The following is a 25,675-nucleotide window of genomic DNA, read 5'->3' as shown; positions in this document are numbered from 1 at the left end:
GGCAGTTGTCTTAGCCGCTTCACGGTCCGCACAGGGCTGGGACACACGAGGTCTTGGTGAAGGGCCTCATTCAGGGGAAGGCCCGAAGAAGCCGGGAAGCCCCCTCACCAAATTTCTCCTCCCAGGATGGTCTCTCCCAGAACACTCAGCCGCACACTGTCGCATGCGCACAGGGGGCGACACTGCCATACAAAGCAGAACCCAATTAACCCCAAACAAGACATGCCTCAGAAAAAAAAAAAATCACATTTTGCGAACTGCCCACCAGGGGTCACCATAGCCTCGGAACCGAGAGGTGAGGACGTCACAACCGCCTGCAGACGCGAGGGAGGCGGAGGGTCTCCTGAAGTCCAGCTGGGTGGCCTCCAGCCGCCCCCAGTCGCAGGTCCGCAGTCAGTGCGGCGGGAAGATATCCGAGCACTGCGGCAGGATGCGTTCCACCACCTGGTTCTGGAACACCATGGTCATGGGCATGCTGTTCTCTTCTGCCTCCCGCCGCAGCAGCGTGGGCCCGAACACGATGGCCACGCTCTGCACCGACATGCGTTTCTGCTTGCCGTGCTCCATCACCCTGCGGCCAGGCAGGTGGAATCAGGGCTCAGAGCTAGGGGGAGCCGTGGAGGGGGTCCTGCCAGGACCCGCCACCCCATTCCCACCCACCCGCCCTGCTCACCGGCACAGGTGCTGGAAGAGCAGCCGCAGCATGTAGCGGTTGGGGGCGGGTAGCGAACCCACCAGGTCATGCACACAACGGCTGCGCTGGGCCTGGTCGTGCAACTCAAGCAAGGGAAGGATCAGAGGGAGGGGAGTCAGACAGGGAGGGAGGAGGAGGAGGGTGGGCTCTGCGAGGGGAGCGGGGTCAGCAAGAGTGGTGGCACAGAGCCTGGCCAAGGCGGTGGCCCTAGGCAGGACAGTTTCTCTCCTGCCCCATCCTCCCCACCTCTGGGCAACTCCCGAAAGAAGAGCTTCCCGAAAGAAGAGCTTCGGGGCGCCCGTGATAAGGTGCACGTCCTCCCAGCGTCAGCGTCGGTCTCCCAGGTCGAGACGCTCATTTGGGGCGGAGGAAGGGAGGTCAGGGCCCCTTAGCGCCTTCAGGCCCCGGGGAGAGGCATGGGGACCGGCCTCACCGTGGTCCACCTTGTAGCGCAGCTTCTGGATAGTGGCCAGGTTTCCACTGATGCGGTACAGCCTGTCCATGTCCAGCCCTGGGATGGAGGGAGGCACGGACCCGGGTTGGGAGGGGTGGGGCTGAAGCCCCTGCTGTGATTCCTACTCAAGGCCTCCTATTCTTTCCCCACTCAACCCTGCGCCCACCCAGGGGTCTCCATCCTGCAGTCCTGGCAGGAGGCCCAGCCCAGCCCACCCCAAGTACCGCGCACCGCGACCCACCGGGGCACGAAGCGCAGCACCCGGCTCCGCTGCTGCTGGCACAGCGCAGCCAGCGCGCGGCTGAACCTGGTCTGGGAGACAGGCTCGTCATCGCCGCTCAGCGGCCGCCGCCCGGCCCTGCGCCACCCGTGCGTGCCCTCTGCAAGCCGGTACCTTTGATGTAGACCTTCTACCGCAGCGACGGCAGCGTGGGCCGCCCCTGCAGAAACTTGCGCTCTCCAGACCCCTGGGGCCCAGGGTGGGCGCACCTGATGTAGGGGAAAGTAGGACCTTGTGAGTTGTCAGTGGCATCTGGGTTGTTGGCAGGGCTGGCCCCAGCGGGGCATCACCACCCGCTGTGAGAGGTCTCTGGGATGCTCCCCACCCTGTGCCCTGCACACACTGGGACTCAGCCGCGTGTCATCCTTTTCTCCTGCCAGCTTCCCAGGGCTCACTAGACTCGAAGGCCACACTGCCGCTCTCACTTTCCTCCTTTGGGGCAGGGGGGTGGGGGTGGGGCAAGTCTGCAGACCGCAATCACATAGCTTCAGAGGGGCAGGACCTTGGGCCAGCTGAGGGTCCTTCTGGGGCTGGGCAAGGGACCTGAAATGCCCTCCCAGCAGGCACGGTCCTCAGGCAAAGGGATCTCTCTTCCCTTACCCAGGTTAACTCCTCTCACCTTTACTATGGAACCTCAGCACATTGGCCTCCTTTAGCTGCCTGGAGCCGAACAGGTGTTGGAATCAGTCATCCTGTCCTCCCCTACCCACCTCCCAGTGCCTGGCCCCTCTTCCTGTATTTTCCTCAGCTCCTGTAGTCGTAACCCAGTAAGTGGCTCCCAGTTCTGAGCTTCTAATTCCGGCTGGGGCCGGAGTACTGCCGACAACTGCACCAACATCACCTCTCTGGCTCTGGGTTCCTACCTCTATTAATAGAGCCAAAAGCTGCACCCAGTGTTGGCTCATAGGGAATTACGGGTCAAAAACCCCCAGGTCATTTCCAGGTAAATAGTTGTCAGAGGGGACCTGCCCTATCTCTACTTATACAATTGATATTTTGAACCTAAGAAATGGGAGACTCTTGAAATCAATACTTTTAAACTTTACCTTCTAGTTTCAGCCTGCCATTCCAGCCTGAAGTTGGTTCCCAGAATATTTACCTTTCCTCCTGCCTCCCTGAAAATGGGAAATTCCTCTAGGGTGAGCTCCCCACCGCACGTGGAGAGGGTGCCTGCAGGGCCACCCCCAGGCTGGATTCACAGATGACAGAGGCAGTTGCTTTAGCATCCTGCCATCCCAGCCATGCAGGGGACACTGCATTTGCAGGGAGTGGCGCTTGCCCACTGGTGCCATGGAGCTCCCTGTGTCCCACAGTGGCACAGCTGCCCTGTATAACAGCTGGCCACCCCTCCCTAGTGGCCCTAGAGACCCCAGGCCCTGCCTACCAGCTCCTGGATGCCATGGGCAATGGCCTTGTGCCAGGTGTTGATGATGGTCTGAGTCATGCTGGATCACGTACTCCGAGCCATTGTGACTCTGTAGCTAGAGGGACACAAATCACTGGGTCATCTCTGGTTCCCTGAGTCTGCCCTGGGTGTTGGCACCGAGGCAGGTGGGTACAGAGATGGAGGTGACCTGTCCCCTACCCCCAGGAACTCAGAGTCTAATGGAACCAAGGGCTTCCGCCACACTTAAAGCAGTGGGTGACAGCTTCTCTGTGTTCCAGATGACCAAACCAAGGCTCAGTGAGTTTTAGCAGCTTCCTCATGGGCACATAGCTAGTGGCAGTGGAGCGCAGATCTGCATGGCTCAGCTGTCGGGGAAACTTCCCCTGCCCCAACCCACCTCCACATGAGCCCCCGCAGGACGTGGCGGCCCTCACCCAGAGCACTGGCCTGCAGAAATCTAAGGAAGGGAAGCTTCCTGAGGGACAGCCTCGGCCACTGGAACTGACAGGGAAGGAGATGTGGGGAGAGAGAATTTGAAAGCGGATCCCAGAGGAAGCGAGTGTCCTCCGTGCCCCTCCCTTATGCTCACTGAGGACCTAGAGTGCTGCCCTCTTTTAGCAGCCAGGAGTCCCCACCCTCTCTCACCCCCCAGCCCACTTTACTGAGATGCAGAAATTCGAGAAGCAGAAATTAAACAAAATGCCAGAAGAAAACTGGCTACAACAGGCCTGAAGCTCCAAGCCCTTTCTGAGTGGATGGATCCTCCGTAGCCTCTGGCTCTGAGGACCAAGTTCAGGGTTAATGTCAATGTTGGGCAGTGGCAGCCCCCGCCAACCCTGCCCTTTAGGTCCAGTGGGAGAGGCAGCAGAAACTGTCTCAAACAAGGAACAACTTCTAGCATCAGAGACGACTGTCTTTCGACTGTCCTTTTAAACTCATACATGAATACTATTAATATTTAAACTGCTTTAAAATGAAGAAAAAAAGAAAAACGCATGTTCCACCCCTCCACCTCCCTTACAATGACTAGAGACCCTTGAGCGGCGGCCAGCACAGCCTCACTGTGATCTACGCAGGCAGGGACCCTGCTGGGGATGACCCCAGAGAGTGGCCTAATGACACTTCTAAAACAACCTCCATTCTCCGTGGCAGCTCTCTCAAAACATAGTCAGCTCGTATCTGAAAGTTTCGTGCAGAAGACAAAGCTGTTCTGCAGATTCGTTCTGGTTAAAAAAACAAAATGTGGCCGAGCTACATAGCTACCCAGCAACGTACTGCAGGACACGTCGATCCTGCCGCACGCACAGGCAGGCTGAGGGTACTAGCGGCTCTTGGGGGACTGATACTAACGTTTTCTGTGGCTTGGGGTGACTAGGAAGACCTAGTGTGGACATCTCCTGGGCCCCAGTAACCCATCTGTCCTTGATGATATAGAATTTTGGGCTGTCTCTTGAGGAACGTCCTGGAGTGGCCTACAGGCCACCCAGAGTGGAGAGAGGGTGGCCGCCAGCTAGCCAGGAGGCAGGGGGTTCCTTGACCTCCACTCAGGACTGTCAGCCTCCCCTTGGCCTGAGCAGCTTCCAACAGCACCATCTGCCTCCTGCTCCTGGCCAGCGCCAACAGCTCAGAAAGTCCTGCTCCGACACTTTCATCAAAAGCCCACAGATGACCTTCATAAGAGAACTGTTGGAAGGCTGTCCCTCGAGGTCAGAGAAGGCACATGGCTAGCAAATGTGATGTCCCTCCTCCACGTGACACTATAGCAGACATTGCTAGTTGATCACAGAACCCTACCCTGCCAAGCCTGGAGAAGGCTCCAGAATTCTCAAGGTAGCTCCAGATCAGAGTAGCTCACGAGACGAAACCAGTTTTCCAACTCTGCTCTGTAGATATCCTGGTTCTAGAACTGAATGAACCTTGGTGAATCATCAGAAAGCTACACACTCAGGCTCCTTGCAGAATGGCTTTTTCTGAGCCAAGAGGTACAAGGTTATGCTTTTGGCTATCATCATCATATGGAACCCAACAGCCCTGAGACTCCTAACTAAACCTCTGGGGAGCTCTTTTGCAGACACTGGCCTCATGTCTCTAGATCCCATGTTTGTGGAGCTACACACTAGACATTTTTTAAGAGCTAAGGTTTAGGCTGGGTGCAGTGGCTCACATCTGTAATCCCAGCACTTTGAGAGGCTGAGGCAGGAGGATTGCTTGAGGCCAGGAATTTGAGACCAGCTGGGACAAAAAAGCAAGACCCTGTCTCTACAAAAAATTTTTAAAAAATTGGCCAAGCATGGTGGTGTAATGGTGGTGTGTGCCTGTAGTCCTAGCTACTCGGGAGCCTGAGGCAGCAGGATTGCTTGAGCCCAGGAGTTTGAGGTTGCTGTGAGCTATGATGATGCCATGGCACTCTAGCCTTGGTGACAGAGTGAGACTCTAACTCCAAAAAGTAGAAAAAGAAAAGAAAAATGAGACAGCGCGTGAACAGTGAAGGGCGTGGCGTGGGAGGGCCCTTGCCTGCTGGGGGAGCCTGACAGCCCGTTCACTGCCCTGGCTTACCCACTGGGGACCCAGTCCAGTGGGAAGCTGGGCTCTGGCCCAGGGGCAGGATGGGGACCCGGGGAGAAAGAGCAGGTTGCCCAGCCCGTCAGAGTAAGCACCAGGGCCAGGGAGCTTCCTGCCTCAGATTGGGATGCTGCCACCATTCTAGCAGCCACTATTCTAGGCATACAGGGTCTCATCTCCCAGAGGCCTCTACTTCTCACCACCCTCCAGGGCAAGAACGAGTAACTCAGCTCCTGGGGAGGGAACTACAGAATCCATGGCCTTGATCCCTGAGAATTCCAGCCCCAGCTCTTCCCAGGTGCTCCTCCTTGGGGCTCGCCTACAGTGAGGGTCCCTGGACAACAAGACGACCCTTCCCTCCTTCTGGATTTGCCTTTGGGGACCCAGGAGAGAGAGGCCCCCTTCAGCTCCACCGTGTACTCAGGGGTGCAGAACCTGGAAGGCTGCCTCTGTGGGACAGGGAGGAAGGGTGGGCAGGGTCACAGGGAGCCCTCAGCTCTGAGGGACCTGCTACCACACTGTGGCTGTAGGGACAGGATGAGGTGGCTGGGTGAAAGGGACCCAACGGTTCCTGGAACTCAGAGATCCTGCTGGCTGGCTTGTCCCTTGCTGCCTGTCCGCCCAGGAGACGGATGGAAGGAGCAGAGCCCCATCCCTGTGAGCAGGTGTGTCCAGCCCCAGCCTCCCCGCCCTCCAGCCTTGAGCTGTCCACCCTCAAGGACTGCTCCCCATCCCCGAGTGGCTAAAACTGCTTGTCCTGGGGTGAACCTGCTGTCGTCACCCGCTCCCTGTGAAGGCCCAGCTCCTTGGACACTCACAGACCGCTGTCTCAGATCTGGTCTGTTCTAAGCCAGACAGGGTGGCTGGGGGGGGGGCCCTGCCCTGGGGGCCTGGGCCTCCCCAGGCCAACTGCAGTTGGGGTCTGTGAGTCCTTGAAGAACGTCAGGACACCACCCTCCAGCACCGGCCAGGAGGCCCTCCAGTGCTTCCTCCTAGATGGGGGTGGGGAAGCAGCGGGTGGGCAGGACTTAGATTTGGTCTAGGCTGAGGGCCCCTCCTATGCCCAGGAGCAGGGCACAGAGCTTAGGAACAGGCCTAGGGCACCCGACTGTGAGGGGTGAACTCCCAAATCTAACACCTGGTAGCCAGGTGACCTTGGGCAAGTCATTTTAATCTCTTGGTGCCTCAGGTTCCTCACAGGACCTCTCATGAGGTCACTATGAAGATTAATAAGAGCCTGGCATGTGGGGAGTGAACTTCATCTTTAAGGCCCACCCTGCCCAGGTCTAGGCGCAGAGGGGCTCTCCCCGGAGCCGCTTTCCTTTGTCCACCGTCCTGGTGTGATGCGGCACCCCTGCCTTGTCCAGGGTCCTGATCTAAGAGAAGGGGAACGAGCAGGGAGTCCAGAGGGTGAGGCATAGGGGGCAGAGGCCAGTCTCCCCCTCGGCTGGGACCCCCCACGGGCTGGGCCTGTGTCTCCACTGAACGCTCCGTACCAGCCCAGCCTCCTGGCTGGAGCGGGTGGCGCCTGCTCCCCGGCAGCAGCGGCAGGAGAGATTCCTTCCCACTTCCCAGCCTCACCCACCTCTGGGGGCTAGTGCTGGGGCCATGGGGGAGACAAATGTGTCCCACCCAGTCTTTGCCCCCTGGATCTCCAGAAACTCCCCGTTTCTTCTGTGGTGGTCCTGCCAGGGCCTTCATGCCACCCCCTTACCTTCTCCTCAGGAGGGCTGGCCTGGGCTGGAGTGTCACTGTCCTGGCTAGATTTGTGCATGCTTCAAGGGGCAGGGACGGAGTCCTGGGGAGGAAGACACTGTCATATATTGTCTCCCCGTCTCTCCCCAGCTGGTTACCTGGGGCAGCTCCCATCGGACGGAGGAGTCGTCTGGGCTGTAGAAGTATTGTTTGTTTCCCGTGCTGGTCCTCCAACCTCACCCGCTGTGGGGAGCGGGAGGATCAGGGCCCCCCACCCAGCTCGTGAGAGGAGAGAAAAGGCTCCCTCCAACCGGTGTCCAGGTCAGCAGCAAGAAGCTCGGGGAGGCAGATGCAGGCGACTTCGAGTCTTGGGCTGGCTTAGGGTCTGCGTGGGAGCTGCGGTTTGGAGTGCCAAGGGGAGCTCATAGTGAGGAAAGTAGAGGGGAGCCACCCGCGGCTGTCTGGGTCCATCTGTCCACTGCCCCTACCTGCTCTGGGGCGAAGTGGTTGGTGTAAAGCTTCTGCTTGTCCTGGCTGGTGTGACAAGACCAGCCGGGGGGTGTGGTGAAGGGAGAGGTGGGGCTGGGCTCCCGAGGGAGCCCACGGGGAATAGTCTTCCTCTGGGTAACTGGTCAGCAACTCAGGGTAGTCCGTCTCGGGAATGGGGGGCTGCAGGGACCAGCCCCCCCTTGCCATTGGGTCCCTGGGGCTGGGTGGAGCAGGGGGCGGGGCCAGAGGGATAGCAGATAGCCCCGCCCCTCGCCCTCTGGTCCCTGGGGCCGCCGGGGCCAGTCTCGGGCGCATCCCCTCCCAGGCGGTGTCGCCGGTCACGGGGCTGCAGAAGAACACCCTGCGGCTCTCCTCATCCCGGTATTGGCTCCACTCGGTCTCGAGGCTCTGGTGGCTGCCCACGGAGGTCGGGGAGGTGGCCGGGATGGCGGAGACCTCAGCAGTCTCAAAGGGCGACTCCCAGGTCGTCACGCCCGTGTCCGGGTTGTAGTACTAGGGGGCGCCCAGTGCTGGTGCCTGTGTGCGTCCCCCACACAGGGCTGGGGTGGGGGTCCGAGGCAGCACCCGGCGAAGTGGCCCGAGGCTGCCTCTCTACGTTGGCGCACACGGGCTCCGGGGGTTCGCCCACCTAGGGAAGGAGGAAGGAGACGTGACTTTCAGAGGACCACTGGGGTCACACAGTCCTGACTTGGCCACTTGCCACTTTGGTGACCTTCAGAAAGTCACAATGCCTCCCTGCCTCACTTTCCTCAGGTATAAAATGTCTACTCTGCCCATTCCAGAAATTGTAGTGAAGATAGAATGAGGAAATGTTCTTGAAAGTGCTTTTCAAAGTATTTAGTGCTGCAGATGGATGGGACAATTGCATTAATTATATTTATTACCAATAATAAGATATCGATAAGCCAGATGTCACAGCTGTGTACTCATAGAGGCAAGTAAGATGTTGGGCAGGAACAAACAAGTGGCCTGGGTGCTCCCTGGGCCCAGCTCGCATCGCCTTTTACCGACTAATTCCTTTCTCCCTTCCTCCTTTTCAGAGCTGACTTCTCTGGCCCTCACTTAGACACCAGCCCCCTGCTCGGAAGGCCTTCCACACTCCCTTGCTGACAGATCCGGTCCTCCTTCAGCCTGACTGGGCTGGGGCTGCGCCGCCCCTGCCACGGCCTCAGTGCCCGGTGTCTCACCTGGCTTCTCGCTCTGCCGCCTGCGAGAGCACGACCAGCTGTAGGTCACCAACTCGCAACCCCTCTGTAGGCTCACACGTCCAACTGCTGCCGGGTGTCCTTTGTAGGCCTGGGAAGATGTCCAAAATCAAATTGTCTCTCTTTCTCGTGTCAGCATCACCTGTTACTCAGGTAGAATCATCTGTGACTCCTGCCTCCTTAGTGTCATCTGTCGCTGAGCCCTGGGGATCCCCGCGCCTGAACCTTTCAGACCCTACCGCTTCACAGGTCACACGGGTTAGAACAGGGAAACGCTGCCACAAGGAAGCCAGCACACACGACAGACAGGTACCCCACGGGGCAACTGGTCTGGTCTCTTGACAAGTCAGCGTCAAGGCAAAGGAAAGGGTGGGGGGTGTTCAAAAGCAATTAAAGAGACAGCCAGAAGCAAGGCACGACCTTGGACTGGATCCTGGTGCAAACAGACCAGGAGAGAGAGAGACTAAGGGAGAGAGAGAGATGTTTTAGGACAACGGAGGCAATTTGACCATAGCCTAGGTCTTAGAAACATTCAGAAATGAATGTTAATTTTGTCAGCTATAATAATGGTAGGGTGGTTATGAAAAACAAAACATTACTTTTCAGAAATGCATGCTGAAGTTTTCAGGTGTGAAATAAGATGTCGAGAATTTATGACTCCTCAGTGGAAAATAAATAAATAAAATTAGCCTATCAGTTATTAAATGAAGCTCGAACAGATCGAATTCTCCTAGTAAAAGAGTCAGCTCAGGTTTTAAAATGCAGTGATATGATGTATACAAGAAATACAGTTTAAAAAATGATAATGGTTGAAAATAAAAAGATTTATTTTTAATGTAACATAATGTAAAATAAAGAGTGGCCGTATTAAAAATAGAAGGGTAAAATGTAAGATTAAGTACTAAAACATGATAAAGAGAGATGACATGTAGTGACAGGAATGCACAATTCATAAAGATAGAATACTCAAAATCTGCACGCTCCCAAAAGCAGCATCATTAAATATGAAAAGCAAAAACTAATAAAAGCACCAGAAGAACTTTATAGGGAAAATTTGAGAGGGAGGTTTAATAAAACTTCATCAGAATTTGCATAAAAGACAAAAACCAAAAAGGATACAAAGGAAGTGAAACTTTGAATTATACATAATCAATAAACTTAATAAACTTGATTTGATACATGAGGGACCTTTTATCCCTTAAATAGAAAGTGTATATTTTTTCCATATGTCTATGAAAAACTTAGAAAAAAATCATTTACTTGGCCACAAAGAAATTAATAAATTTTAAAAGCATAATATATACAAATCTAGAGAAAACAAATGCTTTTGTAGTAAAATATAAAATGACCAAAATTAACTAGAGAACTAGTAGATACTTGAATAGATCTAATTAACACTGAGAAAAAAATCTGCCACTGAAAAAGCCCTGGGTCCAGAGGGTTTCATGGGAAGGAATCGTAGAAACCTTTAGATTTTACCTCTGGCAACACCTTCCTCCTCCAGGAGGCAGCCCTAGAACTTCCTCTCCCAGCTAGATCCTGCACCCAGCAGACACGCCACCACATCATATCACAACCACAGCATATCGCATTGTCACGTCGTGTCATGTTCTTCCCATGCCCCAGGGCCTGGCACTGACCACCCGTGCAGGCTGACATTTCAGTACTGATGCCCGTCCCCTCCCACCGCTGGACTCGGTCAGCTCAGGAAGGCAGAGAAAATAGGTGCAGAGGGAGGCCGACTGCTGGGGCCCGGGAAGGAGGAGAGGAGGTGGGTGGGCTTGTCAAGGGCCCATCTCAGGAGGCCTGGGGCTGCCAGAAACCAGGGGCTGAGAGGTGAATAATGAGGCCAAGGCTCCAGGGAGATCCCCAGAGGACCATGGGGCCACCTCCCAGCCTGCAGGGGACAGAAGGGTAGGTGGGGAGAGCTCCGGGTGGCCAGAGCTATGTGGGGTTGGTGGGGGGACCCAAGAACCTGCTCTCTCACAAGCCAAGTCACAGTCTGGGCAGCGGGGCTCCCGGGCCCTGGGGCAGCAGGTGAGTCACGGGGAGGGAAAGCTAGGCCAGGTGTGCGGAAAGCAGCCAGCAACCCAGGGCTGCCCTAGCTGGGGGGCGGGGAGCTCTCTGGAGTACCCTCAGCTTGGCTACAGGGCCCCTGCTCTTACCAAACCCACTTTCCAAAGGCCCTTGGCTGGCCCCAAGAGTGGACAGGTGGATCTGTCCCGAGGCCAGTTGCTGTATCTCAGACATGGCCACCTCGGGCTTCCCTTGGAGTTTGCCCCAGGAAGTGGGAGCGGGTCTGCGATCCAGAGAGGAGGGGTCACCAGGTGAGTTTTTGGACGGGATAGGGAAGGGCCTGGTGGGGAGTCTGGGGGAGGGGGGAGGACAGGAAAACGTGGCAGCCTCCTTCCCCAGGTGAGGGGTCCACTCACAGTTCCTGGAGGAGGGAGGATGAGGGCCCTGGGCTCCTTCCCGTGCAGGCCGCCTGCTCAGGTGCAGCGCCTCCTGGGCTGTTTGTGTAAGAAGTGGCAACTGGGTCGTAACTCTTCCTCCCAGTGGCCAGTGTCTGACAGCAGCAGCGGGCTCCCTGCCGGCTCTCCTGCCTCTGGGGTGGGATGGTGACCGCCCCCAGAAATAAGGACTGTGGTCTCAGGGGAGGGGCCTCAGAGGCTTTCGCCAGGCCTCCCTGGCTCCCTGAGTGGCCACCTTGGAGGAGAGGTGTCCACCCAGCTCACCCCCCCTCCTCCATCCCTCCCTCCTCAGAAGCCTTTGCTTCTGCCCTCTCCTGGGATGTCAGATTCTCCTACTGCACCCTCAGCTGCAGATAGCAAGGTCAGGGTTTGGAATTCATGGCCACGACAGGGCTGGGCACATAGGTGTGTGCAGAAAAGTGAGCACTTGTTTGCCTTTGGCTTGTACTGTTCTTGCTGAGGGTAACAGGGTGGCTAACTCTGAAGGTCACCTGGCTGAAATAGGGCCCAGAACTGACCTGGACACAGCCACTTCCTGGCTATGTGACCTTTGGCCAGTCACTAAACCTCTCTGAACCTGTTTGTACTCAGGGCAAATTGGGGTACCTATGCCTGCCTTCCAAGATGCCGGGAGCTTAACCCTGGGTGCAAGCCTTTGAATGAGAGCCCACGGGACTGTTAGCTCCTTTGGGACTGTGTCTTATGACGCTTTGGGTCCCCAGTGTGCAGCAGGGTGACCAGCACACACCAGGTGCTCAGTATGTGCTATTTGAGTGAATGGTGAATGACAAGGCTGTAAAAAGCCGTACATGGCAGAGGCTCCTCTCTTCTGGGGGTGCCCTGGGCCTGCCGAGTAGCCTGCCCCAATCCCTGAGCTGATGCCCTGCAGACAGGCACCCTTCACCCTCCCAAGTGACCCTGGTCGCCTCCCTCCTCACATCCTTGCCTCTCTGTTCTGGGCCCTCCCTCATCTTTTCTCCCAGGATCCCCTCTCAGCAGTCCCCTCCTCCCCATCCTCAGCCTCCCAGTCTCCTGGCTCTTGCCCATCCACTTAAACTTGGGGAAGGCTCCACCCTCGGCCATATAGTGGCTCTGGCCAGTTGTCTACACGCCGTTCTCATCCTCACCTTCGCGCCTGCCTTCAGCAACTGGAGATGCCAGGACCTGGGGGATCTCCTTCCTCCTTGGTTTGGGCTCTTAAGTGCTGGCCCCTGGGCAGACTTACAGAGCCCTGGTTCATGGTCAAGGGCTGCCTCCTCACCCCTCCTCAGCACACACTCTCTGTGCACACTGTCCAAGGGCAAGGCCATTCCCCCACCTCCAGGGCACAGCTCAGAGGAGCAGGCACACTCCCACCGTCACCGGGACAGAGAATGTGCCTGGGAGCGCGCCACCGGGAGCCTGCCCAGAAACGAAGGGGCGCTGGGGGAAGGAGCGCTGGCATCCAGCCACCTACCCCAGAGAAGCTGCCTGCCTGCTGGCAGAGCCACGGGGCACGTGGCCCCACCTGCATCCCGGTCCGCCGGGTGCTGTTCCCCACCCTGGCCACCAGGGGGAGGGCTGCCCCCGAAGAAACCCTAGTGAAGGCTGCGCAGACCCGAAGGGAAGCGCCGAGGGGGACCCCAGGTCGTCTGAGGGGACCGTCCGCTACTGCCCAGCGCTTCCGCGCCCCGCCCCATTTAAGGGTCGCCACAATCCTGATCCTTAGGTACAGTGCTTACACTCGGGGACACTGGGCTGGGGCAGTTAGGTGGCTCATCAGCAGCTGGCAGGGCACCCAGCGGAGTCAAATCCGAGCCTCTGACCCTCCCTTTGGGCTGAGGAACAAACCGAGACCCCGACAGGAAGTGAGCCCCCCAGAAGTGAACGGCCTGTGGGAAATCACGCCCCTGGCGAAGGGGTCAGACGGTTTCTGCGCATCTTGTTTTCCTCAGGGCGCCCTCCCTGAAAAGTTGCTAAAGTTCGAGATGTCAGGGCCCCCGGCAGGATTCTGAGGATGTAAGAGTGTTTTTAAAACGTGCTCTATTTTCAATTTCCCGAATTAACACAACTGGACTCGGAAGAGAGAACCCTCCCTCCTCACCCTTACCATAACTGGCCTTCTTTCTGAAACAAACTCATCAAGAGGTTTTGGGTTTTGGTTTTTTCAAAAAAAGAAAGAAAGAAAAGAAAGAAAGAAACTGAAATGTTGGAAACAGCCCAAAAGGGAAATGGATGCCTGCCATTCACATCCATCTCGTCTGAACCCCCAAGCTCCAGGGAGGGAGGCGAGGCCGCTGGAGCCAGTGCAGGGCCGCAAGCCCCACCCCACGTCCAGGTGCGTTTCAGACTACAGATCCGCTGCAGGACAGCGCACACCTGCCAGAGGTTACATAACCTCCCGGCAGGGCTTGGGCTGCACCCTGCGATTAAGTTTAGTTGCATTTCTGCAGCAAAACATGAATATTCATGCCAAGTGTGATAAAGACTGTCAACATCCTCATATTGGTTCAAATGAAATTTTGTCACCGGATGAATTACAAAATCCTTTGGGCTTCCAGGGAGCTTTGGCACTTGGGAATTGCAGAGAAGAGATTGTGAGCCTGTACCTCTTTCATTTTGGGTTTGGGGAAAGTGAGTTCACCCGAAGTCGGTGAACACAGTGGCGGGCGTCTAGCGGGACGCTAAGCTGAGCAGGTCTCCTCGCACCCTGACTCCATGCAGGCGCGGCCACCCGCTCCCCTCTACCCCAGCGCCCAGCTGTGTACCTGCTGCTCCGGGCTCTCCTCCCACTGCTGGCCTTGCACGTCCAGGATGGCCTCATAGACATTCTCAGAGTCTCTGTGTGCCAGGGGCCGTGGGCACACCCAGGAGCCCACCATGCTGCAGGCCTTGTAGCGGCCCGGGCTCCTGAGGAGGCCGGCAGGAGGCACTCGGTGGTGCCTGCCAGGTCGTCCAGGGACCGACTGCGCTGGCTGCCTGGGTGCTGAGGGCTGCACATCTGGGCAGGCCAGGTGCCAAGTTGCTGTGTTTCCTAGGGGAGTCTTCTTTTAATTAATTTGTTGGGGGGTTTCCTATAGGGCCACTCCAGTCTTGGGGAATTGCCCCAGGCAACTCCCACTCAGGACCCCGGTCACCCAGGGCTGCCCCAGCTGGGAGGTGATTAAGATGCCCCTTCTCCAGTCTCTCACTTATCTAGGATCCAAAACAACAATTCTTAGTAAAAGAACCAGCTCAGAGAAAACCAAGACCATCAACCAAAAATGGGAGGTCTGGAGCTCAGGACCACTTACCAGTTCCACCAAAGGAGAAGCTCTGAGCGGAGGGCCCAAAACGGTCATGCCGGTACCTAGCACCGACTTTGTGTGGCTCCTTTGGCAGTCCTGAGTCTTCTCTGAGCTCCACGTCTGGGTGTCAGTCTTGTCAATGGAAAAAAGCCAAACTCTGTAAAATAATTTTAAAGAGATTGACTCTGAGCCAAATTTGAGGGCCATGAACTGGAACCACTCCCAAGAAGCCTTGAGCAAGTGGACTCACTGTGGCTGGGTTACAGTTTGGTTTTATACATTTCAGGGAGACAGAGGTTATAGGTAAAGTCATAAATCAATACATGGCAGGCATACATTGGTTTGGCCCGGAAAGGTGGGCCATCTCAAAGAGGCGGCTTACAGGTTATAGGTGGGTTTAAAGCTTCTTTGTCTTGTAATTGGTTAAAGACATGGAGCTTTGTCTAAAGGCTTGGAATGTTTTAAAATAGTTGCTGTTTATCAGAGAGGAGCCACTGGACATAGATTTGTTGTGTAAATAGAGGACCTGCAGGTTTGTCTTGCATACCCTTAGGCCTGTCAATGGGTTACAAGGGATGTCCCCAAGAAGGGAGTGTGGCATGATGAGGCATGTCTCACCTCCCTCCTCCTGGCAGGCAATTTAGTTTTAGGATATTTCTTTGGCCATGAGGGGGTCCATTCAGTCAGCTGGTGGGGGGTGAGCCTTAAAATTTTATTTTAGTTCACACTTAGAAACATTTACTCTGAGGATGCTTCACACCCAAGGAGAAATCAAGGAAATTAACTCACACTCGATATAAATTTCCAAATATTAAATCCTGTGTCTTCCCGCCCCACCCCTATTTCTTATTCATTACCAGAAGAGCTGAATCATGATGATTTACATAACTGATAAAATTTCTATTGCTTTTTTCTCTTCTTGGAAGGAAGGTGTTTTGTGATCCATTATTTGTTTATATCTAAATTCATTTTGATTTGACTTGGTTTTGGTTTCTCTCCTTTGTTTTCTTTACTTCTGTCTTTCTCCTCTTAATAGTTTATTGTCTAATCCACCGGCTTTTAGGTTTTATCTTTGATCATTTGCGAGGTATGCCAAAAGAAATGGCTGACATTTTTCAGGAGATTAATAAGTAAAGAAAGTTGGCATGTAAGAAATAGTAAATCTTGAAATTTGGGCACCATGGCTTATGCCTATAATCCCAGCTATTTGGTAGGTTGAGGTGGGAAGATCCCTTGAGGCCAGGAATTTGAGATCAGCCTAGGCAACACAGTGAGACCCTGTCTCTGAAATAAAATAATAATAGCAAATCTTAAGAAATGAGAAGATAGTAGGCTGGGTGCAGTGGCTCATACCTATAATCTTAGCACTCTGGGAGGCTGAGGCAGGAGGATTGCTTGACCTCAGGAGCCCCAGATCAACTTGAGCAAGAGTGAGACCCCATCTCTACTAAAAATACAAAAATTAGCCAGGCATCATAGCACGCACCTGTGGTACCAGCTACTAAGGAGACTGAGGCAGGAGGATCGCTTTAGCACAGGGGTTTGAGGTTGCAGTGAGCTACCATGACATCACTGCACTCTAGCCAGGGGTAAGAAAGCGAGACTGTCTCAAAAAAAAAAAAAAAAAAGAGAGAGAGAGAGAGAGAAGATAGTATAAGTCCCCGTGAAGTTTGGGTTCTGAGTTCTACATATGCCTGGCATCCATGTTCCCACCAAATCTGACCAGATGGTACAGTAGTCCCAGTTGGCTCCCTTGGATCACATTGCCAGGCCACTGGGATCACTGAAAACACAGCACAGTTTAACGTAATAAAAATAAACCCTTTGACAGTCTTCTGCATGCTGAATGCTCTATGTTCATGCCTTTCAGAAGGCATGGCAGCTGCTTGAAACACAGAGATGTGGCAACACCTTCATATTTACTTTAGGATTCAGAGCTCCCCCAGGACTAGCAAGTTGCAGATCCTGTAATCAAATTTTATCTTGTGTAAGACACAAAAGCACTCAATATTCTTTCCCTTTGTTTCCTTTTCTGTGAAGAGATAGGCATGTCGACCCAGACAGAGGCTTGGCCTGGATCTGGCACAGGATCCAGACGTGACGTGCGGGTAAGATTTCCAGGACGCGCTTCAGCAGCTGCTGGCTCCGTGGGCTGGCCTGCAGTGGCGGCCCACCATCAGTGAGGCTAAGTTTTCAGGACTTCCCCGGGGCAGTGCAGAGGAAGGGAACCCAAGGAGGGTGAAAGACCAGATCGGCCAATGACTTTCATGGGTAGTTAGGACTCAGTACTAATCGAAGTGTTTTGAACCACAGGATATTTGGGAGTGGCTAATCGGTCACAGTAGCCTTAGAAATGAAACAGGTGAGTAGTCTATGCTGGCTCTATTTAACAACAGTAATTTAGGTCTTGTTCCAGTTATCTATTTTTGTATAACAAATTGCCTCAAAACTTAGTCGATTAAAACAACAATCATTATCTTGAACAGCTCTGTGGATTTTTTTTTCTTTTTTGTAAAAGACATATGACATAAAATTGACTACTTTAACCATATTTAAATGTGCAGTTCTGTAGCATTAATGATATTTACAATGTTGTGCAACCATCAGCACAATCCATCTACAGAACTCTTTTCATTTCCCAAGAGTAAAGCTCTGTACCCATTAAACACTAACTTTCCATCCCCGCTCCCCTACCCTCTGGCAACCACCATTCTATTTTCTGTGTCTATGAATTTGCCTATTCTAGGTACCTCATATAAGTGTAATAATATAATATTTCTCTTTTTGTGATTGGCTTATTTCATTTAGCATAATGTCTTCAAGATTCATCTGTGATGTAGCATGTGTCAGAATTTCTTTCCTTTATAAGGCTGAATAATATTCCATTATATGCATATACCACATTTTGCTAAATGGATAAATCCACGTATCCATCAACGGACATTTGGGTTGTTTCACCATTTGGTTATTGCAGATAATGCTGCTGTGAACACTGCTGTACACATATCTGTTCAAGTCCCTGCTTTCAATTCTTTTCGGTATATACCCAGATGTGGAATTGCTCAATCATATGGAAATTCTATGTTTAATTTTTTGAGGAATCACCATACTGTCTTCCACAGCAGCTGAACCATTTTACATTCCACCGGCAATGCACCAAGGTTCTAAATTCTCTACATGCTCACCAGCACTTGTTATTTTCTGGGTTTTGCTTGTTAATGGGTGTGAATGTGGGCAGTTCTTGCTCGGGGTCTCTCAGGTAGCTGTAGTCAGATGGTGGCTGGGCTGAGATGGCTGCAGTAGCCGGGGCTGGTGGGCAATGCTCCCTGAATGCAGCCCCCCCATGTGGCTAGTTCTGGCTTCCTCACAGCACAGTGACCTCAGGGTAGTTGTACTTCTTATATAGCTCCTGCCTTCCCCAAAGGGAGTATTCCAAGACACAGAAAGTGGAAGCTGCCAGTGTCTTAAGATCTAGGCCTAGAAAATGGCATGAGGTCACTTTCACTGTATTCTTTAGTTAAGGTCTCAGAAGTCTGCACAGTTTCAAGGGGAGGGGACATGGAGGCTACCTCCCAAGTGGAGGAATGTCGAGGAATGCCAAAGAATTGGTGGCCATCTTCAGTCTGCCCGATGGAATCATCACAGTGGGGAATCATGGTCTCTCATGAATCTGAGTCACAGACCTGAGGTATGTTGGTTGCAGAGGATCCCAGATCCTCCTGAAGAAGTTCCCTGTGATGTGGCTTCAAGTGTGTGCTGCAGTTTTCTTCCAGGTCTTCCCTAAAGAGACAGACATTCACTGGAGAAGGGGAGATAGTCATCCTTCCAGTGTGCTACTTAATACTGGATTTTGAGTTAGCACATGTACTTGGATACTCAAAATGCCTTTGTTTCTCCTGCTTAAGGTAGGGGCTTCTGGATATTAGAGGACTGCGGGAGCTGTGGCCCAAGTCCTCACAGTGGGCTCAGCAGGTCTGCAGACCTGCTAGTGGTTATCCCCCCATTCCTAAATGTGTCATTGGAATAGATGTCCTCAGCAACTGGCTCCTGCCATGTGGGGTGAGGGCTTTTATGGTTGGACAAACCTGGGGGAAACTTCTTCATTAAATGAGTGAACCCAAAGCCACTCCCCACCCCTGAAGGGACGAGTCACCACCAGTGACTTGGAAAGTGAAGAGGCGCTGATTCTGATCACAGCCCCACTGACAGGTGCCTAAATAGCCTGTGAAGAAGGTAGCTGAGTCATGGGGAAATCACTGCGGATTTACAATAATCAGGTTGTGGTTCCAACTGCAAGTGCTGTTATGGTAATTGTGGCATCTCTACTGGAGCAACTGGCACAGCTTCTGGCACCTGGCGTGCAGCTATTTGTCCAGAAAATGTTTTTTGTCTGTGACAATTTGCAAGGGGCAGGCACTATCAGCACTTTAGCTCTTTGCATAGCCTTGCAGAGGTTATCCTGATGTCCTAAGGAATGTCACCTGGTTCTTTGCAGAGGTGACATCATGCTTTACAGACTGGGTTAAAAAGATAGGAAAGTACGGTAGTTAACAGTTGAATACTCATATCGGATCGTTACAGAACTTTTCAAACACAGCCTGAACCTTCAAAAAACTTTTGTCCCCACACTTGTCTTAGTTGGCCTCTCCGCAGCCTCTCACACTCGTGGCCACTCCTGCATCATGAAGCATTCTCTCCCACTGTTCTCAGCACACTTGGCCCTGCTGGTTTGCTTCCTGGGATTCCAGGGGTCCTTTGTCATTCTCCTCCACAGATCAGTCTTCAATGTGGCAATTCTATGTTGGGATTCCTCAGTGCTTAGTCCAAAAGCTCCCAATCTTCTCCCCTTGCTAATTTCTTCCAGGTCCATGACACAATGATCTTTGACATACAAAATTTGCTAATAGTAGACATTTTATTTTCACACTTTTTGCACCCAGTTCTGTATTCTCTTCCTGAGTTTGTGGAATCCACCATCTTTGAGGCAGAAATCTCCTCACCTATAGAAACTTAAAATCTTCTTTGTTTTTCCAGCCTTCCCTGCAGCCTAAGTATGGACACATGACCAAGGCACTGCCACATATTTTTTAAGCTTTTTTTTTTTTTTTTTGAGACGGTCTCACTCTGTTGCCCAGGCTAGAGTGCCATGGCATCAGCCTAGCTCACAGCAACCTCAAACTCCTGGGCTCAAGCAATCCTTCTGCCTCAGCCTCCTGAGTAACTGGGACTACAGGCATGCACCGCCTTGCCTGGCTAATTTTTTTTTCTATATATTTTTAGTTGTCCAGCTAATTTCTTTCTATTTTTTTGGTAGAGACAGGGTCTCGCTCTTGCTGAGGCTGGTCTCCAACTCCTAAGCTCAAATGATCCACCTGCCTCGGCCTCCCAGAGTGCTAGGATTACAGGCATGAGCCACCATGCCTGACCCACTGCCATGTTTTTAACTGGCACATAGTGACTTACAAATCAGTACGTCACTCTGGAGTCCATCTGGTGAGCAACAATGGTGCGCACCAGATGGGCTGCAAACTCAGATGGCTAGATCACTTAATTGTGGAAGAATCATTTCCTCTTTATTCTGTTTAAGTAACAGGAAAAAATAATCTGATCAAAAATATTATCTTACTTAGAAGTAAGAACTGTGAAGTTCAAGCAGTTCTGGGGGGTATGTTTTGTGGTCATGGGAGGTTGTTCCTGAGATGAGTAAAGACTGAGCCAGAAAAAGTCTATGTTTAATACATTTTTTTTTTTTTTGAGACAGAGTCTCACTCTGTTGCCCAGGTTAGAGTGAGTGCCATGGCGTCAGCCTAGCTCACAGCAACCTCAATCTCCTGAGCTCAAAGGATCCTCCTGTCTCAGCCTCCCGAGTAGCTGGGACTACAGGTATGTGCCACCATGCCCGGCTAATTTTTTCTATATATATTTTTAGCTGTCTATATAATTTCTTTCTATTTTTAGTAGAGATGGGGTCTCGCTCTTGCTCAGGCTGGTCTCGAACTCCTGAGCTCAAACGATCCACCCACATCGGCCTCCCAGAGTGCTAGAATTACAGGCATGAGCCACCGTGCCCTGCCTGTTTAATACATTTTATTTTGTATTTTTTCAAATTTTAAAATGAGAAAATGTATCTTGTATATAATTTACCTTGATCTATGTTAATAATTCCCTTGTTTTTCCATATAACTTTACCAACCATGTATGAGCCCTAATAAATGATTTTGTTTTGAAAAACTCAGTTCAGAGCACAAACCCAGCTACATAGTGAAAGAATGATATTGTCTCTATTATACAAAGATTTTCAGGAAAATAAAAGCTGGACAAGGTCTCTAAGTCATATCAGGATCTTCTTTTTCTAGCTTCTTAAGGTGAAAGCTTAGAAATGTTAGTGTTTTCTTTTCCTTCTTTCCTTTTTTTTTTTTTTGCCAGGATGTTGCTATGTTGCCCAGGCTGGTCTTGAACTCCTGGACTCTAACGATTCTCTGACCTCACCCTTCCAAATATCTGGGATTACAGGCCTGTGTCTCCTTACCTGGCTACAAATATTACTTTTCTAATATAGTTGTTCAGTGCTCTAAATTTCTTTATAAAAATGCTGTAAATTTCTCTCAGCGTATTGCTGAGTCTGTATGCTACAGATTTTGATATGTTGTGTTTTCATTTTCATTTACTTAAAAATGTTTTCTAATTTTTTTTAAAGACTTTGACTCATGGGTTGTTTAGAAGTAAGCTGTTTAATTTTCAAATAATTGGAGATTTTCCAGATATCTTTCTGTTATTGATTTTTAATTTAAATCTATTATGGTCAGAGGATAAACATACTTTGTATGATTTCAATTCTTGTATTTTATGGCCCAGAATATGATCTATCTTGGTGAATATTTTATGTGCACTTGAAAAAAATGTATTCTACTGTTGTTGATTGGAATGATCTATAAATGTCAATTGGATCCAATTGGTTGATGGTATCATTCAGTTTTTCTACATCTTTGCTGATTTTCCATCTACTTGTTCTATCAATTGCTGAAAGAAAAATATTGAAATGTCCAAATATAATTGTGAACTTAATGTTTTTCTTTCGAGTCTATTGGCTTTTTTCTTTTTGTATTTTACGGTGGTTTTCATAGGTGCATATTTTCTTCATGAATGAACACTTTTATCATTATGTATTGTTCCTTTGTGTCTGTGGTAATTTTCTTAGTTCTGAAGTCTACTTCGTCTGATGTGAATTTAGCCACCCTAGAATTCTTCTGGTGAGTGTTTGATGGGTGTTTCTAGGGTATATCTTTCCCATTCTTTACATATATCTCAGTCTTGTTTGGGTTTGCATTTGTCTTATGATGGCTGAGATTGAACATCTTTTTGTATATTTAAGGACCATATTTATATCTTTGTGTAAATTGCTAAACTTGTGTCATTTGTCTAGTGTTTTTTAGGTTTTTGATCTTTTGTTCCTTCAGTTTTTAAATAGTGTTTTGTATGTGAGGAAGATTAGCCCTTTGGCTGTGACATATACTATAATATAGTATTTTCTCCCCATTTGCCAATTGTACTTTAAATTTAATTCCCACTTGGTCATGGTGTATTATTTTCTTAATGTGGTGTTGAGTTCTGTTTATAAATATTTTATTTTGAAATTTTGCCTCAATTTTAATATGAGATATTGGTTTGTAGTTTTATTTTTCAATATTATACTTGCTTCTTAAAAGAATCAGGAAAATATCCTTCTTTTGTTCTGGAACAATTTAGAGACTACCTTATCTTTGAAGTTTTGGTAGAATTTCCCTCTGAAACCATCTAGGCCTGGTGCATTTCATTTTATTTAATTTTCAAATTGATTTGCATAGAGGTTTTCAAAATAACCTCTTATGATAGCAGAGCATGTAACAGGTGGAAAACCATACCGTGCTCATGGATTGGAAGAATCAACATTGTTAAAATGTCTATACTACCCAAAGTGATCTACAGATTCAATGCAATTCCTATTAAATTACCAACATCATTTTTCACAGATATAGAAAAAATAATTTTGCGCTTTGTATGGAACCAGAGAAAACCCCGTTTAGCAAAATCAATTTTAGGCAATAAGAATAAAATGGGAATTATTAATTTACCAGACTTCAAACTATACCACAAGGCTGTGGTTATTAAATCAGCTTGGTATTGGCACAAGAACAGAGACACAGACTAGTGGAACAGAACTGAGAATCCAGATATAAAACCATCCTCATGTAGCCATCTAATCTTTGACAAAGCTGACAAAAACATACACTGGGGGAAAGATTCCTTATTCAGTAAATGGTGCTGGGAAAACTGGAGAGCCACATGTAGAAGACTGAAACAGGACCCACGCCTTTCACCTCTCACAAAAATCAAATCACGACGGATAACAGACTTAAACCTAAGGTGTGAAACTATCAGAATTCTAGAAGAAAATGTGCAAAAAACTCTTATAGACATTGGCCTAGGCAAAGAATTTATGAGGAAGACCCCAAAGGCAATCACAGCAACAACAAAAATAAATAAATGGGACCTGATTAAATTAAAAAGCTTCTGCACAGCCAAAGAAACTGTCACAAGAGCAAATAGACAACCTACAGAATGGGAAAAAATTTTCGCATGCTACACATCCGATAAAGGACTGATAACTAGAATCTATTTAGAACTCAGGAAAATCAGCAAGAAGAAATCAAAAGTGGGCAAAGGACATGAACAGAAACTTCAAAAGAAGACAGAAGAATGGCCAACAAACATATGAAAAAATGCTCAAGATCTCTAATCATCAGGGAAATGCAAATCAAAACCACAATGAGATATCACTTATCTCCAGTGAGAATGGCCTTTATCAAAAAATCCTAAAACAATAAATGTTGGCGTGGATGCGGAGAGACACGAACACTCATACACTGCTGGCGGGACTGCAAACTAGTGAAACCCCTGTGGGGATTAAGGTATATGGAGATACCTTAAACAGATACAAGTAGACCTACCATTTGATCCATTAATCCCATTATTGGGTGTCTACCCAAAAGAACAAAAGACATTCTATAAAAAATACATTCTATAAAAAAGACAGCTGCACTCGAATGTTTATAGAAGCACAATTCACAATTGCAAGGATGTGGAAACAACCCAAGTGCCCATCAATCCATGAGTGGATTAATAAAATGTGGTATATGCATACCATGGAGTACTCCTCAGCTGTAAGAAACAGATTCCCCTGGTCCGCACCAGTTCTAAGTCGGCTGCTAGGCGCCAGAGGAGGCGAGGCGCCTCGCGGAACCGCAGCCCCGGGGGCAGACCCGGCCGGGGGGACCGGTGCGCGCTGACCCCCGGCCACCCCGGCGGCGCACGCAGCGCGGGGGGAGGGGGGAACGGGCCGGGCGGGGAGAACGCCCGCCTCCCGGCAGCTCCCCACCACGACGCTCGAGCGCGCCCGCGTGACGCAGCGGGGGACGGCGCCGGCGCCCGCCGGGCTCCCCGGGGGCGGCCGCGACGCCCGCCGCAGCTGGGGCGATCCACTGGAAGGGTCCGGCTGGCATCCAGAGTCGCCGCCACCGCATCCGCCGGCCCCCCCCCCCCCCCCCCCGGGTGCCCGGACCCGCTGCGGTAGACCGGGAACCCCGCCGCCCCCGGCCCCCGCCGAGGCCGGCGCGCGACGGGACCCTTCCTCTCCGCACCCCATCGCGGTCATCTCCTCCCACCCCCCGCTCCCTTCCCCCCCCCCCGCTCCCTTCCCCCCCCCTCACGGCCCCTGCCCGAGGGGAGCTCAATGGAGCCACTTAACCCTGGAGGCTTCCATGCCAACCGCCCACAGGAGGAATGTGCTCCTTCCTCCGTAAAAAAGCAAAACATGGCAGATGTCCCAGCAAGTTGCAAAGGTAGTTTCTCAGATCAGGACCAAAAAGAATAGAAGAGAGCTACCACCTTGCCCAGCGGTGCTACAGTCAGACAAGCGCTGATTCACACTGGGGGAGCAGGAGGGGGGACAAGAGCCTGACTTTGACCAGCAATGCATTTTCCACAAATAGTTTCTGAAGTTTGGTTTTCTACAAATTTTTAGACGGTTGCCTTCATTACGTAGTAGGGTACTCTCCAGGAATCAGTACGTGAAAGTTAAAAACACAGCACATCTCATGGCAAACACTGCAGGGAGACCAGAGGAATAACTTCCAGGTAAATGGCAGCTGACCAACTTAACACCAAAACCTTTGTTTTTCCCTCATTATAAACTTTTTTGTGTGAAAACATTTCTAAAATGACTCTTGTGCTTCCTTGACTTTTAAACAGTTAAGGAAAAAACATCTAACTCTTCGTGGATAATTCAGAGTCATTTTTACAAAGATCTTCTGATAAAAAAATCTATTCCTCTTCCAAAATTCTGCTTGGAGGTTTTCCTCCCAGGCCCAGCCGGCCCGTGCCTCTGCACCGAGACTGTCCCCCTCTTCGCTCCCCTCCCTTCACTTATTCCTGCACCAGCTTCTAGAAACAGGTCTGTCCTCCCCGAAGACTGTAAGTCTGTTGAGGGGCAGGTCTGCAACTGCAGAACCTAGTGCTCCACTCATTCATCCATTCTTTTTTCTTTTTTATCTCAGCATATTATGGGGTACAAACCTTTGGGTTACGTATATTCCCTTGCCCCCCCTCCAAGCCAGAGCTTCAAGTGTGTCCATCTCCTAGACAGTGTGCATCACACTCATTATGTATGTATACACCCATCCCCACCCCCCACATCTGCCCAACACCAGATCAATGTTATTCCTAAATGTGTCTTAGGGACAATCAGTGAAAACAATTTGATGGTGAGTACATGTGGTGCTTATTTTTCCATTCTTGGGATACTTCACTTAGTAGAATGGGCTCCAGCTCTATCCAGGAAAATACAAGAGGTGCTAGATCACCATTGTTTCTTATAGCTATGTAGTACTCCATGGTACACATATACCACATTTTATTAATCCACTCATGGATTGATGGGCACTTGGGTTGTTTCCACATCCTTGCAATTGTGAATTGTGCTGCTATAAACATTCGAGTGCAGCTGTCTTTTTTATAGAATGTATTTTTTATAGAATGTCTTTTGTTCTTTTGGGTAGACACCCAATAATGGGATTAATGGATCAAATGGTAGGTCTACTTGTATCTGTTTAAGGT

At 50.8% G+C, this 25,675-nt stretch overlaps 1 pseudogene; it reads right to left on the bottom strand.

Moving 5' to 3' along the window:
• Positions 1-349: 349 nt before the first annotated feature.
• Positions 350-24,206, bottom strand: LOC138383197 (rho GTPase-activating protein 27-like; annotated as a pseudogene).
• Between the last annotated feature and the right edge of the window lie 1,469 nt (positions 24,207-25,675).

The sequence above is a fragment of the Eulemur rufifrons genome, chromosome 5 (assembly GCF_041146395.1).
Source record: "Eulemur rufifrons isolate Redbay chromosome 5, OSU_ERuf_1, whole genome shotgun sequence".
In the NCBI taxonomy this organism is placed as follows: domain Eukaryota; kingdom Metazoa; phylum Chordata; class Mammalia; order Primates; family Lemuridae; genus Eulemur; species Eulemur rufifrons.
Note: the sequence above shows the minus strand (reverse complement) of the source record. Positions and strands in the feature narration are given on the sequence as shown.